We start from the raw sequence: 17,041 nt of genomic DNA, 5'->3' as shown, positions 1-17,041 counted from the left end.
GCTGGTCTGATTGCATACAGTGTTGGTGACAGCTTGGTCGGTGTGCTGGGAACTAGAAGGGAGCCTGCCCCTGGATCCAGAGATGTCAATTTTTCAATCAGCTTCGGGTGCAGGCGCTAAGGGAAACTGGCAGTAAAAGCTTGCAGCTTCACAGCTAGCTTCAAACTACACGTGCGTGAGGCGCGGTGCGCTTTGTGATCGGTCCCGCAGTATTCTGGGACCTATGAAATGTCCCAATAGGCTGTGGGGGGGGGGGGGGACTTCTGCTCAGATTGCTGCGGCACATCTGACCGGAAGTGGGGGGAAGCGGGAACCTGTCAGGTCCCCCCCCCCCCCCCCGAAAAATAATGTGGCAAATGTAAAAAGGGGGGGGGGGGGGTGGAGCGTATTGTCCCCTTTTCGCTGAAATTCCATCTTAAGGTCCCATTCAAATAATCGCATAGTGGGAACAAGCATTCTCGCTCACGATTTTTTGTTGCCCGATTTTCATGCAGGCGGCTCATTCACTTCAATGGACTGCCCTATGTGCGTTTGTCGCTCCTGCTCCTTTCTGGGTGACAAGCTTAGCACAAGCTCCATGAGCAGGACCCTCCTATTCCTTCTGTATTGAACTGTGTTGTAAATTGTACGCCCCCCCCCCCTCCTTTTATGCGCAAACTGTTGGCGCTCTATAAATCCTGTGTAATAATAATCATCATTTTTAAATTTGCGTTTTCCGTTTAAATCTGTTGCGCAGCAATTGCACTGCATTTGGGGTGCCATTAAGAATAACAGCAGGCAAAATGTTCATCGCGCATTTTGCCACGATTTGGAACAGCGGAAATTCTGCCTGCGATTCCAAATCGCGTCGTGTGAATGGGGACTAAAGCCCACCTGCATTACGCGGACAGCGAGCAATGAAGAATTATTTATAGGGCGCTCCATACTGACGCGAACCCCTTTCCAAAGGGTGGAGCCGGCCCCTTAAGCGACTGTCTATTTACAGCAAGCTGCAGAAAACGGACAATTTTTTTTTTTTTTTTAGCCTTTGTGCGTTCCATAAAAAGTCGCCTTTATATAATCCCGATGAACCATGTCCCGCTATGACGCAACGATCTACAGCTAGGAGACAGGTAAGTGTACCATGCCTCACTGCACACAAGCCACTGTCAGTGTCGGTTTAAAGGGACCCAGACTGTCAGCCAATCACAAAGCATACCGCATCATTAAAGCGCACAATCTGATTGTACAATCCAATTGAAGGTGGCCATACATGGAGAGATCAAATATGTGCAAACAATATATAATAAGTATTGGACGATGCCACGATCCAAAAAATTAGATTATAAAAGTAAACAATTATCATTTTGATCAATTTACGTTCAATTGATCATAAGCAATCGATGTGCATTGCTGCCGGCCTGCCGGGACTATTTTACCCCAATCGCACAGGTATGAATGACCCCCCCAGAAAATAATGGTAAGCTTTGTTGTACGTTGGCTAACACATGCAAAAATCGCACAGGTACGGACATAGATTTACACCTTTTAAACCCTACAAATGGCAGTGCATTAAGCACATCCGATTCGCTGCACAGATACGCAATCTACCCCCCCAGCCCTTTTTTCCACCTCAAAGCTGGATTCACACTTTTGCGTAGAGAGAACAAGCGTTCCCGCTGGCGATTTTGTTGAACGATTTGCACACGATTTTGCATTGTCGCACACAGGGCAGCCCATTCACTTCCTAGGCTGCCCTATGCCCCTTTGTTGCCCCCAAAAAAGAAGAAGCTCATGCTCTTTTTTGGGGGGCGACATTTAAATTCATGCTTTAGGACGCGTCAGAAGGGAATATTAGTACTTAAAAGTGTGTTGAGCATTGTGCTGCAGTTTGGGATCGCAGGAAGAATTGCAGCGATTCTGCTTGCGATTCCTAATCGCAAGATGTGAATGGGTTCTAGATGGTCGCAGTGTGTCGGTGTGACCTGCAGCGAATCAGACTCCAGGTCCACACTTGTGCGCCTAGGTTTTCATGCGCTTCAATTGAAGCCTATGGGGCCTGCACTGTCACATATGAAAACGTACTTGCGTTTTTTTTGTTTTTTTATACCAAGATGCAATGGAAGAGACATGCACAGTTCACATAGAAAACTAAGGTCACACTTCTGCGGTGTGACTTGACTGAGGTTTTTAGTGCGATTTCAAGGGTAATGTCCAGTGCGACTTCATGTTGATTCAGGTGTGATTCCAGTGTAATTTGGATACAGCTGCTCTCTCTGGAAATCGGCTCAGAAAGACACTATAGTCTGCTAAAAATCGCACTGGAATCGCTTAGACCCCTTTCACACTGGGGCTGCCTGGGCGTTCGCGGAAAAGCGCCGCTCATTTTAGCGATGCTTTTCTGCAGCCCTTTTTGCTGCTTAAATAGCAAAACTCCCGTGTTGTGGCGCTTCCAAATTGCTTTTTTAGGCGCCCATTCATTGCAATGGGCAGGGGCGTTTTGGCAACGCTGTATACAGCTCTCCAAAACTGCTCCAAAGATGCGGCTTGCAGGACTTTTTCCCGCAAGCCAGTGTGAAAGCACCCATTGCAATGAATAGGAGGCAGTTTTCGGGCGCTATTTCTAGGGCTAAAACGCCTTAAAACTGCCTCAGTGCAAAAGGGGTCTCACATTGCAGCGATTTAGCATGTCAAATCGCATGTCAAATCGGCAGATATTGCTGGCAATGGCACTATCTAAATCAGCGTGACGGGCCGCACTCATTCCCAAAAGTAGTTTCTGTACTACTTTTGGCGACTTCGGGGTGCGATTTCAATTGACACAGATCTCTGAAAATCGCCCCCCGAAGTCGGAACGAACATGCAGGGTTCAGTTGAAATCGCACAATTTCATTCCCGCGGTCAGTGTGAACCAAGGCTTAGTCTCATAACACTTATACATTTTCATTGCAGTTTCCATTAAACTCTATGGAGATGAAAAATTGCATCAAACACACACAGGACCCTTTTTAAAAAAAAACAAAAAAAAAAAAACGCATTGCATATATGTAAACAACCACCATACAAAGTCATGTTATTTCACTTGTGATGAGATTCCATGCATTCTACAAAACAAAAACAAAAAATCACATCGCTGTGAACCCGCGCTAAAAGGTAAACCCTGCATTGTTGCGTGTCGGCCAACGCATGCAAAAAAAAAAAAAAAAATTGCACGGCTGTGAAAAGGATGCATTATTTAACTAACTTACAATTATAGCACGTCAGAACACAAATGCACATAAATACAACATATCCTGAAAAAAAATAAAAATAAAAAATTTCCCCAGAGGCACATAGGCATGAACTGAACGAATAAAACATACGACAAATCGCCCCGTCTATACGCCAAGACTGCGTTGGGCAACGCCGGTGTGAATGAGCCCCATCCAACGCCTTTCAGATGGAAACAGACTGCGATACGACTTCTTCAGTTTGTTCTCAGTGGATGTTTATCGTTATATAACAATCCGATACTTTGTGTATACATTGTAACTGTTTGTTACTTTATTATATAACAATCAGATACTTTGTGTATATATTGTACTTTCTATAGTTGTTGGGTGTATGAGATTGCACTTTGCTAGATTTGTTGCAAAATAATGAAAGTCTATGCCCCCCCCCCCTTCAATGTTCCCAGCACAGATCTGGGCTGTCTGCAAGACTTGCAGGATATTCCTGGCTCTACAGATCCTACCTGCACCCTGCCACAACTGCCACCCTGCCATGGTGCAACATGCCCACCCCTATGGCAATAAGGAGCCCCTTAGGAAGCTGGAGGTCTCTTACCTGCTTGGATCTCCCTCCTGCACATGTAGCAGCTTCAATCCCAGGAAACCAACTTCCCAGCAAGTGTGAGAAAAGGCAAGAGCTCAGCAGATCCACCCCCACCTCCCATTCACTGCTATTATTCCCAGTCCAGCCTACTGTGGGGAGAAGCTGTGCACCCTCTACTGCCTGCTGTCATTAGTGCAGCTTCAGATGTACTGTAAATCCAATGTGTAAACTTCATAGAAGTTTTATATGTCATATATAAAATCGCATATTTTATATATATATATATATATATATATATATATATATATATATATATATATATATATATATATATATTATTTTTAGATTATTTATATATATAAAATCTCATACAGGGCTTTTTTTCAGAGGGAACTTAATGGAACTCACCTCTGGCTCAGTCCCTCTGCTCCCTGCCCACCACTATCACTTGTAAACACAAAAGTCCGGTTTCTGTGCAGGGGCGGATCCAGAGCCTAGTCTCGGGAGGGGCACTGCCAAAAAATACATTTTTTGGGGGTAAATTTAACGGGGAAATGGCTGGTGTTAGCGCTTCAATCATCACGGCACTATGGTTGTTATAGTGTCAGGATGATTGAAGCGCATTATTACTATTATTACATTGTTATAAAAAATGAAATAGTTCAACTCACCATAATGCAGAATCAGTGGGAGCCCCAAGCATGTCACTTGCCACTGTCACCTGCCACACATTGCAGATTGTCACTTGCCACGTCACTTGCCACATGTTGCAGATTGTCACTTGCCACGTCACTTGCCACGTCCCATGCCAGACGTTGCAGATTGTCATTTGCCACGTCGCCTGTCACCAGATGCAGATTGTCACTTGCCACCTCCCATGCCACACGTTGCAGATTGTCACTTGCCACCTCCCATGCCACATGTTGCAGATTGTCACTTGCCACGTCCCATGCCACACATTGCAGATTGTCACTTGCCACTTCCCATGCCACACATTGCAGATTGTCACTTGCCACGTCCCATGCCACACATTGCAGATTGTCACTTGCCACTTCCCATGCCACATGTTGCAGAATGTCACCTGCCATGTTCCATGCCACACGTTGCGGATTGTTACTTGCCTGCTATAATTGTCTCTTGCTGTGTCCCAGAGTCAGGCAGCACATTACCAGTCAAGCAGCAGAGAGATGATGTAATCTCTCTGCTGCCGCGGCTGCCTGCACACTGCACAGTGAGGGAAGAACTGCAGGGATGCAGGGCGGTGAGAGATGATGTTATCTCTCTGCTCCTCCGCCCGCCGGATCCCTGATTGGCCAGCAGCCGCTCTCACACTGTCACCGAGCCTCACAGCTGCTCACTAACAGTGCCGCTCGCTGTCTCTCCCCACCGGAGCCGCCCGTGCTCTCAGCCGAGGAGCCGCCCGCTGGCTCTCTCACCCGCAGCGGAGGGGGAAATTGCCCCGTTGCCCCTCCAACCCCAGATCCGCCCCTGTTTCTGTGTTTACAAGTGACAGCTCTGCATTCTGTGTGTAATGCAATCCTGGTATTTAATGACCTTTAAGACCCTCCTACTGTTCGTGAAATTTGATTGACCACACCCACTATTTGATGTGATTTGGAGGGTGTGGAGGGGTTTGGGGGGGTCGTGGTTGAGTTCCAGCATCTATTGTTTGAGGAAAAACAGCCCTGCATATATATACTGTATATATATATGGTGTATATGGTATGGTATGCTGTATATATATATATATTAAATCACAATCATTATTATTATTATTATTATACAGGATTTATATTGCGCCAACAGTTTGCACAACACTTTACAACATCAGGGCAGACAATACAATTACAATACAATTCAATAAAGGAGTATATATTATATATATACTCTATATTTTGACACTCTAGTTCAATACAGGAGGATATATATATCTATAGATATATATATATCATTTTTTTTTTTATTATTGCATTTTAGTGTAAATATAAGATGTGAGGTCTTTTTGACCCCAGATCTCATATTTAAGAGGACCTGTCATGCTTTTTTCTATTACAAGGGATGTTTACATTCCTTGTAATAGGAATAAAAGTGACACAAATTTTTGTTAAAAAACAGTGTAAAAATAAATAAAATCATGTAAAATAAATAATAAAAATAAATTTTTTTTTTTTTTTTAAAAACCCCCGTCCGACGAGCTCACGCGCAGAAGCAAACGCATACGTGAGTAGCACTGCATATGAAAACGGTGGTCAAACCACACATGTGAGGTATCCCGCAACCGTTAGAGCGAGAGCAATAATTCTAGCCCTAGACCTCCTCTGTAGCACAAAACATGCAACCTGTAGAATTTTTTAAACATCGCCTATAGAGATTTTGGAGGGTAAAAGTTTGACGCCATTGCACAAGTGGGCGCAATTTTGAAGTGTGACATGTTGGGTATCAATTTACTCGGCATAACATTATCTTTCACAATATAAAAGAAAATTATAATAAAAACTTTGCTATTGTCTTATTTTTTTATTCAAAAAGGTGATTTTTTTCCAAAAAAAGCGCGCTTCTAAGACCGCTGCGCAAATACGGTGTGAAAAAAAGTATTGCAATAACCACCATTTTATTCTCTAGGGTGTTAGAAAAAAAAATATATAATGTTTGGGGGTTCTAAGTAATTTTCTAGCAAAAAAACCTGTTTTAAACATGTAAACACCTAAATTCCAAAACGAGGCTGGTCCTTAAGTGGTTAATAATAGGACACTTACTGGTCCTCGAGTCCAGCGATGTCAGCACTGCAACTGATGTTTCCATCAGCTGTCGGGTGCTGCCGCTGACATTACGGGTAAGGGTACCCGGCAGTGTGGCTTTTGCATTCACGCCAGGAACCCTACTGTGCATGCGCGAGGCCCCGCTCCTCTCTCCTACTGGCCCGGCGACCGAGGGAGGAGGAGGGAGGAGGAGGGAGCCCCAGCCGTGACGTCAATATCCGCAGCTGAGGCTCCCGGAAGTGGGAAAAGATACCTGTCAAAGACGGTATCCTGTCCCCCCTCCCCCCGAAAGGTGCCAATTGTGGCACCGGAGGCGGGGAGGAATCAGATGAGCTGTAGTTCCACTTTTGGGTGTAACTCCACTTTAAGGAGCAGTGCTATATTTGTAGAACTGGAACATTCCCAGGCAGGAGCAAAGGTAGAGAGATCACACGCTGCTTCAGATGACTACAAGATGCAGAAAAGGTTCAAGACAGGTACAGAATGCAGGAGCGGCCAAGACTGGTGACTGGCTAGTGACAGAGCTACAAGCAAGGGTCAGAGCAGGCAGAAATCAGTAGCATATCCCTTATCCAGGGAAGAGTCAAGTCAGATGGCAATCAATAGCATATCTGTTATGCAGGCAATGGTCAGGACAGGCAGCAATCAGTAGTGTATTTGTTATCAAGGCAAGGGCCAGGGCAGATGGCAAGCAGTAGCCTATCCATTATCCGGGTAAGGGTCAGAGCGAGCAGAAATCATTATTATATCTGTGATCCAGGCAAGGGTCAGGGCAGGCAGAATTCCGTAGTGTATCTGTGATCCAGGCAAGGTTCAGAGCAATTGGCATTTGGTAGCATATCCATTATCCAGGCAATGGTCAGGGCAGGCAGCAATCAGTATTATATCTGAGATCCAGGCAAGGGTCAGGGCAGGCAGAAATCCGTAGTGTATCCATGATCCAGGCAAGGTTCAGGGCAATTGGCAATTGGTAACATATCCATCCAGGTAAGGGTCAGAGCGGGCAGAAATCAGTATTATATCTGAGATCCAGGCAAGGGTCAGGGTAGGTATATTTTTTTTTGTATTTATTTAATGCCTATGGAAACATTCAGCTTTTTTTTTGTATTTCAGTGAAAGATCCAGTATGATGAGCTGGCTGTTGGCAGAGGGAGGGAAAGTCTTATCAAGGAAGTATGATAAAAGTTTTGTCCGGGGGGGGGGGGGGGGGGGGGGGGGGGGGGGGATAGACAGGATCTGTGTACAGGACTGCAGGTTCAGACAATGCTTCACTCAGCTGGCAGCATCACTTCAAAGGATGCCAGAAAAGCACAGCGTTCTACTTCTGCCCCTATAATTACAGGGAAGGATCTTTGCTTGTGTGTAGTAGGAAAAAGAAAAATATTTATTCATATTTTATTATATTTTTCAACCTACCCTGCCTGACAAAACCCAACCACCAAAGCAAAACCTTTGTACCCCCAACAAAGGAAGTTATTATTGTAAGGTAAAGATTAAGTAGGCAGGTGGTGGGACCTTCAAGCAGAACTCTAGTTTTTAGCAGGTGACTTGTGTGACACCTATGCAACCAGCATTTTCTGAAGGAGGTTTGCAAAAGTAGCCTGGGGGCCTTAGGGGCTCTATGTTGGCATGAAGGAGTCTATATAGTTTCCCTTTATGGAGAGAATGAGATTTCCATTTGGGTCTATGTTGGTGTGAATAGGTCTATGTTGGTGTGAAGGGGTCCATGTAGTTTCCCTTTATGGAGGGAATGGGATTTCCACTTGGGTCTATGTTGGTGTGAATGGGTCTATCAGTGACATGCTGGCCATGGCACAGCTGCTGCCCAAAGGCAGGTGCAAATGGGCATGCACGATCCCTCAAGTGTGCACCTGTGCACGAATATTCATGCACGTGTGGTGCCAAATTCCATATATAATTGCAGCAGGTTCTCTAGTACTTTGCTGTCTGATCTGCAGCTGTACCCATGTTCCCTGAAACCTGATCAGGCCAATTCCTGTATTTGAGCTTGCCTCTGACTCCGTTGTACTTCTCTTATTCTGACCTTGGCCTGTATCTGGACCTTTGCCTTTTGTCTCTTGCTCATCTGCCTGAACTAACATTGCCAATCTCTGCCTGTACCTTGACCAGTCTTTGGCTGCCGTCTATGCTTGCATCTTACCGTCTGTTGCCAACCCAGCTTGTCTGACTACGTGTCTCCTCTGCCCGGCATACTTCTGCTAGTCTTCAGCTACCTGCTGCCACCAGCCCAGAGTCTGCTGATCTACCAACATCTGCTGTCTGGCTTTCTGGTCCACCCTGGTGATGCACCCTGCAAATGGAAGAAGGTTCAGGCACCCTTATACCACCATGCTCTCGAGGCCACTGTTACAACGTCGGTGGTCCCTGAGCCGGGGTTGTACGAGAGGCATTCCTCTGCACGTCTGGCTCATCCATTAGGTACATGACAGGGTCTATGTTGGTATGAAAGAGTCCATATAGTTTTCCTTTATGGAAAGATGGGATTTCCTCTTGAAACTGATTTTCATGCTGTAAAAATTCATGCGTTTTAGTGAATGGAAATGGACAGCCCTCTGCAAGGGGAGGGCGGAGGAGCTGGAGTGGCAAAGACAGTAATTAAGTACTCCCATAAGAGGACAGAGCAGTGCTGTGTTTTTTGAATCAGTGCTTTTTGGACTGGCAGAAAAATAAAAATATTTATTCATATTTTATTATATTTTTCAACCTACCCTGCCTGACAACCCCAACCACCAAAGGGAAACCTTTGTACCCCCAACAAAGAAAGTTATTATGGTAAGGTAAAGATTAAGTATACCGGTGGTGGGAACTTCAAGCAGAACTCCAGTTTTTAATAGGTGACATGTATGACAGCCAGGCATCTAGCATTTTCTGAAGGTCGTCAGCAATGTTAGGCTATATATTTTTCTCATGACAGGTTTGCCTTAGAGCCATATGTTGGTGTGAATGGGTCTATGTTTGAAGGGGCCTATATAGTTTTCCTTGTTGGAGAGAATGAGATTTCCACTTGGGTCTATGTTGGTGTGAATGGGTCTATGTTGGTTGGTGTCATAGGGTCCATATGGTTTCCCTTTATGGAGAGAATGGGATTCTCATTTGGGTATATGTTGGTGTGAATGGGTGCATATGGTTTCCCTTTATGGTGAGAATGGGATTCCTACTTGGGTCTATGTTGGTGTGAAGGGGCCAATATAGGTGTCCTTGTTGGAGAAAATGGGATTTCCACTTGGGTCTATGCTGGTGTTAATGGGTAACTTAAGCTAAAATATTTGCATTGAATACATGTTATCCACCCTTAAGTTTGTCTTTTTCTTCCCACGGCGATGTGTAACCAAGGTCCTGGCCTGTGATTAGAAAGAATCCAGAGAAAGGACGTCAATGGATGGATGGAGAAGAGGTTCTGTACAAGGAGAAGACATGTTCTCTTGAGCTGTGAGACTACTAGGTGTTACCATAGTATCAAGAAGTGATTGAGTTACAAGACTGTAACCTAAACTGTAAAGCTAAAGTATATGATGCCTTTGCTATTAAAAGGAAATGTTTCAGTAAAAAAGAGATTATCTGATTTAACGTATGACTGTTGTGAACTCAGTTCACTCCTTGCACTGTGAAGATGCCCACTCTGAAGTAATAGGGTTGACTGCATGGGTAAGAAGTTGACAATTGCTAAGAGGGACCAAGGGTGCAGAGTTCCTCAAGGCCCGTGGAGAAACAGTGAGGCAAAGAGAAAATTTGGGGAGAAGGCAACCAGATCTGGTGATCTTCTACGTAAGTTGAGAGTCTCCCCACCATGATACCTAGAAAGAAAGATGGGTGGTAGAGATGGGCCAAGTTCAACTCGAACATCGGGTGTTTGTTTTTTCGTAGAATAAACGAACATATGGGGCGCTTGCGGGACGTTTGCTCGCCGCAGCGAGCCCCATAATGCACTGCGAGATCGCAGTGCATTAACAGCTGCTGATTGGACGAAGCATGCATCTGACCTGTATGCTTTGACTAATAACAGCGCGATGTGCTGTGAGAGCCATGATTGGGTGCCTTTGGCCAGTCATGGCTCAGGGGCTAAGTCCACGCCCCACACAATATAAGGCTGCTTACACGGTGGCCGTTTGTAGTGTGTTATAGTGGAGATAGATTAGGCAGGTTAGTTAGTGGATTCAGTGTGCAGTCAGTGTAGAATTTATAATACAGTGCAGGCAGTGTAGTGTATTTAATGCAGTGCAGAGTATATAATACAGTGCAGAGCAAAGTATATAGTGCAGTGCAGAGTATATAATGCAGTGCAGAGTATAGAGTGAAGTGCAGTGCAGAGTATATAATATAGTGTTTGAAGTGGTTAAGGGGAACCCCATGACAGAATTAAGAAAAAAAAATGCATGCAACCCCCCCCCCCCCAAAATTCCATACCAGGCCCTTCAGGTCTGGTATAGATTTGGGGGAAACTCCACACCAAAATAAAAAAAAAATGGCGTGGGGTCCCCCCCAAAAATCGATACCAAGCCCTTTGGGTCTGGTATAGATTTTTAAGGGAAATTCCATGCCAAATTTTTTTTTAAAAATGGCGTGGGCCCCCCCCCCCAAAATCCATACCAGACCCATATCCGAGCATGCAGCCTGGCAGGCCAGGAAAGGGGGGGGGGGCAAGTGCCCCCCTCCTGAACCATACCAGCCCCCTTGTCCTCATGTGTCTATGGGCACCCCATAGCACCTTGTCCCCATGTTGATGGGGACAAGGGCTATTGATGGGTCATCAAAGAGTAACGTATACTGAGGCATCAAACTTCACTGATTGTATTCCAAGTCTGGGTGATAGGTGTGTGCAAGCAACCAGGAAATACTTTTCCTTTTTTTGTGCAACAATGGAAAGATTCCTGCCAACATGACTGTGATTTTCCAGCACGTTAGAGAATGTTTGTTTGGATTAGCAAGTGGCAGAAAGTGCTTGTCATTGCTCCATTGTGGACTCATACACAACTTGATCCAGTCCTGACTGTAATAAGTGATGCTTTAACTATGCTCATCACTTCTAAAGATTGAACCATGTGCGGTCATCCTTTAGATCACATTACCATCTGTACAATTTTCTTCGAACTCTATAAACTATTTACTGTGAGCGCCTGCCTAAACATTCCCTTCTATTTACAGTATATCCAGTGTGACAGTGCAAAGTCCTACCACTGTGAAAATGTAGGCGAATATCACACAAGCTTCACATTAAGGCTTATAGTGGTTGTACACCCTGTACAACTACTTTTACCTACAGGTAAGCCTATATTAAGGCTTACCTGTAGGTGCTGGAATTATCTCCTAAACCTCCACGGTTTAGGAAATATATACAATAAAGCAGTGCGCCGATGTCTACGGCGCATGCGCACTTTAGAAAGGGCAGATCGTGCTGTTTCTAAAGATGGTCATGCCGTGACTGACGGCTCCCGCGAGCATGCGCGGGAGTGACGTCACGTGACTCCAGCCAGTCACAGAGCCGGAGTTCGCAGCCCCGGAAGGAAGAGGGGTGAAGCTGCTAGTGGGGACAACGGTGACATCGCAGGCTTCGATTTCAGGTAAGTGACATGCTTTACCTTTGCAGGGAAATAAAGAGGAAGTAAAACCCATCAGGGTTTACTTGCTCTTTAATGCGAGATTCCAGACTATTGTTTCTGGGCGGAAAAAGCTGTGTTTTTGGATTTCTCTGGACTCTGTAAACCTAGATTGGGGCCTGGAGCTTGAAGATTCCAAAGTATCTTTGGTGGAAAGGAACCTTCAATCCCTTGTCCGGATTTTACTGGCTCATGGTTGCCAACATTGTAAAAAAAATTATAGGGACACTTTTTTGGCTGTAGGCGGAGTCTTATTATAATTAGGGGGCAGGGCATGCATTTGTGGATGTGACATAGCAAAAAAAAGAAAAATGTGCGGCGCCGCGCCAATAAATGGGCTTGGTTTACCTGAAATAGTGGGCATGGGCTTATATGGGCATGGTTCAAATGGGGGTGTGGATAGAGTCTGAGATGAATGAGAGATGGAGAAAGAAAGGGGAAAAGAGGGAGGGACGGAGAGAGAAAGAAGGAAAGAATGAGGGAAGGAGAGAGAAGGAAGGAATGATATTTGTATGTGATGTTTATGTGAACTTTATGTTTTGGTCAAAAAAATTGGGTTGCCATGCTCTAAAATACAGTTTGGACTGGCATAACTCATAGGAAAATCACTTACCACATGAGCATAATTACGAAACACCACAACAGTTAGGTACTACCTCACACGCACTGTAACTTAAGTAACAGCTATTGTCTAAAACAAAGCTCACGTAGACGGTTCCTATTCATTTATTAGCACTAGATTAATTTACTCTATAAAAACTAAACATATCTTGTACCATTCTGTAGTTCATAATATATAATCATCAGGCACACAGGAAGTCACAACCTCACAAATATTTATAGGGGCAGTTATTTCAGTTATTAGTGGAATTCTCTAGGGTGACTCACTTTCTGACTCTCTCGCTTCTTATGTCTCTTGGTGACTCCAACCATGAAACTTCCCTTTGTAGTTCCTAGGCCTTAGCTTATTATGTTCCCACCTATCTCTTCCATGTTCTAACTCCTCCTGCTGCATTCTCCAACGTAAGGCAGAGTTGTCATCACAAAACATTCCCACCCGCCCAATAAATCCAGTGTTGTCTGGTGTAAGCCACCGCTTCATCTCAGCACTGTGGGCCCCACTCTGCCATCTACTGTTTTGATGACACAAGGAGGCTGGCTGCCTTTTCAGTTTTTTTTTTTTTTTTTGAGCCGCCCCATTGGTGGAGCATTTGCAATGCAGTTGAGATTGCCTGGTACATGTGTAGTGTGGTAAAGATTGACCCAAAACCCCTAGTGATGTGTGATGTCAGTACCAAAGGAGTCTTCCAGAAGAATGAGGATCATTCTTGCCTAGGCGAGAAACCTGGAAGCGTGGGGCCAGGACCTGCTGAAATGGTACCTACCCCCACCTCCCCCCCCCCCCCCCCCCGAAAAAAAAATTGTAATATTTCACTTGATAAAGAAGGGGGGGGGGGGAATTTAAAATGTAGGCGAAGGTCCACTTTGAGTGCTGACTGTGGAGAAGGAAGGATCGGAGAGAGATTACTGATAAGGTGAGTACAGGGGGCTCAGGAGGCCCTTGGTAGACACATCATCTCAGCCCTTGCATTTGACAAGGTGACACTGGGGTTGATTTACAAAGGCAATCAGATCTTTACAGTCTTTACTATGCACAAGCAAAATAGTATTAGCAATATTAAATTTGGTATTCTAACAAATAAAAATAAATAAATGTGTCTGTGTTTGGGGAATATATCCAATTTCTGAAATGCCTTACATAATAAGACAACATGTACTGACCTGTCCATCCAGCAGATTGTAAAACTATAAGGAAGAAGAAGCGTGGAGCTATGATACAATACCTGATAAAAGATTTGGAGAGCTTTGTAAATCATTGGAATCGTACAGTCAGCAGGTAAAGCCTTTAGGAGGAATTGCGGAAAATAAATGTAAAGCTGGACATCAGGCAAACCACTCAAATACACATAAATATAGAGGGGCTGTCTTACCTATGACTTGCAATTTTGTCCCACCAGTTCTGAGATTTACACAGCCCTGCCAGGCAGCAGAGCCAGGTTGGTGACCTGCCTTTTCTCTACTGCAGTTAGCTTGGTCAACCGCCAGCCTGTGAGTGGGCATTGAAGAAGCAGAAAGATACAGATGGCCATTCCTCTACTCTCTCTTCTCCTACTCGCTCTTCTTGTCAGCATGTTACATGTGCATATGACACACCTGATTGGCTAACAATTCTATCTCCTCCCTCTTCCATTCTGAGCAGGGGCATATCTACCACAAGGCTAACAAGGCATTTTTCAGTGGGGCGACGCCTGTACCAGTGGCAGCTGTGGCAGTGTACCCCGCTGTTTGCAGGTTAGTCCGGCACTCTCCCCATCTAGGTGGGTAGCGGGTGGCAGGCAGCGGGCAGTAGCTGCATGTCCTCTCCTCCATCGGCGGCTTCCAGCGTGCGGCTCCTCCCCTCCTCCTAGGCGTCCAATAGGATCGTCTGTCCTTTAAGCCAATCGGATGACGGGCGTCAAAACTCGCTTCCTGATTGGCCGGGAGGAGGATCAGTGTTACAATAGCAAATATTCATTCGCTGTTGTAACACACTTGGGTGGGCTGTAAGTGCATTCTCTGCACCTCGAGCCCACCCTATTTTGAAGCCTATTAGATCCTCTGGCTCTAATCGGTGCTTCAAAAAAACACCCTCCCCTCCGCATTGGAATCCATGCGCCCCAGTGTGCTGAAAGGGGCCGGACACATGGATAGGGGGAGGCGGCGATGGATAGGGGGGGTGGCGCCCGTGTGCCCTTAATGGATGGGTCGCCCCTGGCCTGTACCAGGATGATGCAGCTGCAGGCATCACCCCAGTATCCTTTTTTAGAACCATTCGTCGGCTCTCTTGTAACAACAATCCGAGCGGCTTACTACTCGATCGTTATTACAAGCAGCGGGAGGAGACGTCCCCCCCCCACCACCACCTTCCACGGCTCTCTCGGGCTCTCCCATCCCACCGAGAGACCTGAATGACCAGCTGGCGTGTCTGCCGACTGGCCAGACAGCCAAGAAAAGCCGGAATCGGCTTTGATCGGTTGTTGGTAACAGTAAACCGGAAGCGATGACATCACTTCCGGTTTACACTTTCAGAAACCATTGCACCAGTTTCTAAATATCAAAAGCATTCAAAAACGCAGATCTTGGTGTTTTGAACGCTTTTGGGTTTGGGGGTCTCTCCATAAAGAGTACCTGTCACATGCCTTTTGCTGTCATAAAGATGTTTAATGTTTAAAAAAAAAAATTAAAGCATTAGTGTAACAAAAAATAAAAAAATAATAAAGAATTCATAAAAAAAAAAAAAAAATAAAGTGCTCCTGTCCTCCCGTGCTCCCACGCAAAGGCTAAAGCGCATTGAGCGATTGTCCCATGCATGTGAGGTATGACCGCGAACATCAGATCATGTGCAGTAATTCTAGTATCAGAACTCTTCTGTAAATGTAAAGCGTTAACCTGTAAAGGTTTTTAAAGTGTCGCCTATGGATAGTAAAATTTATTGGTTGCTAGGGGGCGTGCGGCTGGGATGGGACAAATTTAGATGGGGGGGGGGGGGGTGCTCGATTTTAGTCTTGCCTAGGGTAGCACAAAACCAAAATACACCACTGATTCTGAGTGTTGCTGTACAGGAGGCTGATATAATAATACAGGTACTTACACTAGCTGCATTTAAAAAATACATCTCATGATGTTTTAATAAATACATAATATAATGTATAATAATATAATTGAATAAATATATTTGTGTATTTCCGGATTGGCCTAGAGCTCAGATTTACAGGTGGGGTTTTCTGTAGAGTTCTATCTTGCATGGCCACTTGTTGGCTTGCATTGCATATACATTTCCCACAAGCCAGCTGTTCCAGTTTAGGAAGCCAGCATAGCACAATACAAAAGAAAAAGATCATTTTTCCTGAGGCTAGTCCTGCCTCGCATTATTGTACAAATACTGTATTTCCTTTCACATACAGGCTACATCCAGCGCTTGTACAAACAGGGAGCAGCTGAGATATTGTCAGGTATAAGGCTATATTACAATGAAGGAAAAAAGTAACAGATTCCCTAAGAGCTCAACTTTATAACTTCCTTTATTTTGCCTTTGTCCTCCTAATTATCATGCAAATGATTTTTTTTTTTAAATAAAAGCTTTCCATTTTCATTGCATACCTTATTTTAGAGCTAGAGACATTATCATCTTTCTGCTTCTCCATGCAATACAGGCAGATCATGGCTGGTCTGGTTAAAAGAAAAAAAGGCGCGTCTAAGTGCAGAATTAAAACTTTTAATATCCCCAAACAAGATTAAAAACACTTACAGAATCAAGGATAAGAGGCGGCATAACATGGATGTATGAAGCAGGTGATCCAGCATCAGGCGGTCCCAGTGTATCACAGCTCTCCAGGGATAACGATATGCAGCAGCAGAAGGTCCCAGGATAACCAGCAGGTGAACACCCCATGCTCTGGGAACACTGGTGAAGCAATTGTCTGAGTAAGCATGGAGCATGAATCCCAGAAACAACATCAGCGGGAGGGGACAACAACCAGCATTGACCGCAAACAGGAAATATGTCATCAAAATGGGATGCGTTTCAGAACTACTGATTGGTTCCTTCTTCAAGCCGGTCATTAGCTTGAAGAAGGAACCAATCAGTAGTTCCGAAACGCGTCCTATTTTGATGACAAATTTCCTGTTTGCGGTCCATGCTGGTTGTTGTCCCCTCCCGCTGACGTCGTTTCCGGGATTCATGCTCCATGCAGACTCGACAACACGATTGCCTCACCAGTGTTCCCAGAGCCTGGGGTGTTCACCTGCTGGTTATCCTGGGACCTTCTGCTGCTG

General features: G+C 45.0%; 1 protein-coding gene across 1 annotated transcript in view; it reads right to left on the bottom strand.

Annotated features, from left to right (window-relative positions):
• The window catches only part of PLXNB3 (plexin B3), a 150,976-nt gene extending 147,051 nt beyond the window's left edge, over window positions 1-3,925 (bottom strand). The window contains exon 1 of the mRNA XM_073600173.1: window positions 3,805-3,925. The gene's annotated coding sequence lies outside the window, so the exon portion shown is untranslated. The remainder of the gene's footprint in view (window positions 1-3,804) is intronic.
• Between the last annotated feature and the right edge of the window lie 13,116 nt (window positions 3,926-17,041).

The sequence above is a fragment of the Aquarana catesbeiana genome, linkage group LG09 (genome assembly GCF_042186555.1).
Source record: "Aquarana catesbeiana isolate 2022-GZ linkage group LG09, ASM4218655v1, whole genome shotgun sequence".
NCBI lineage: Eukaryota > Metazoa > Chordata > Amphibia > Anura > Ranidae > Aquarana > Aquarana catesbeiana.
The sequence above is the reverse complement of the archived record's forward strand: the minus strand, read 5'-3'. Positions and strand labels throughout refer to the sequence as shown.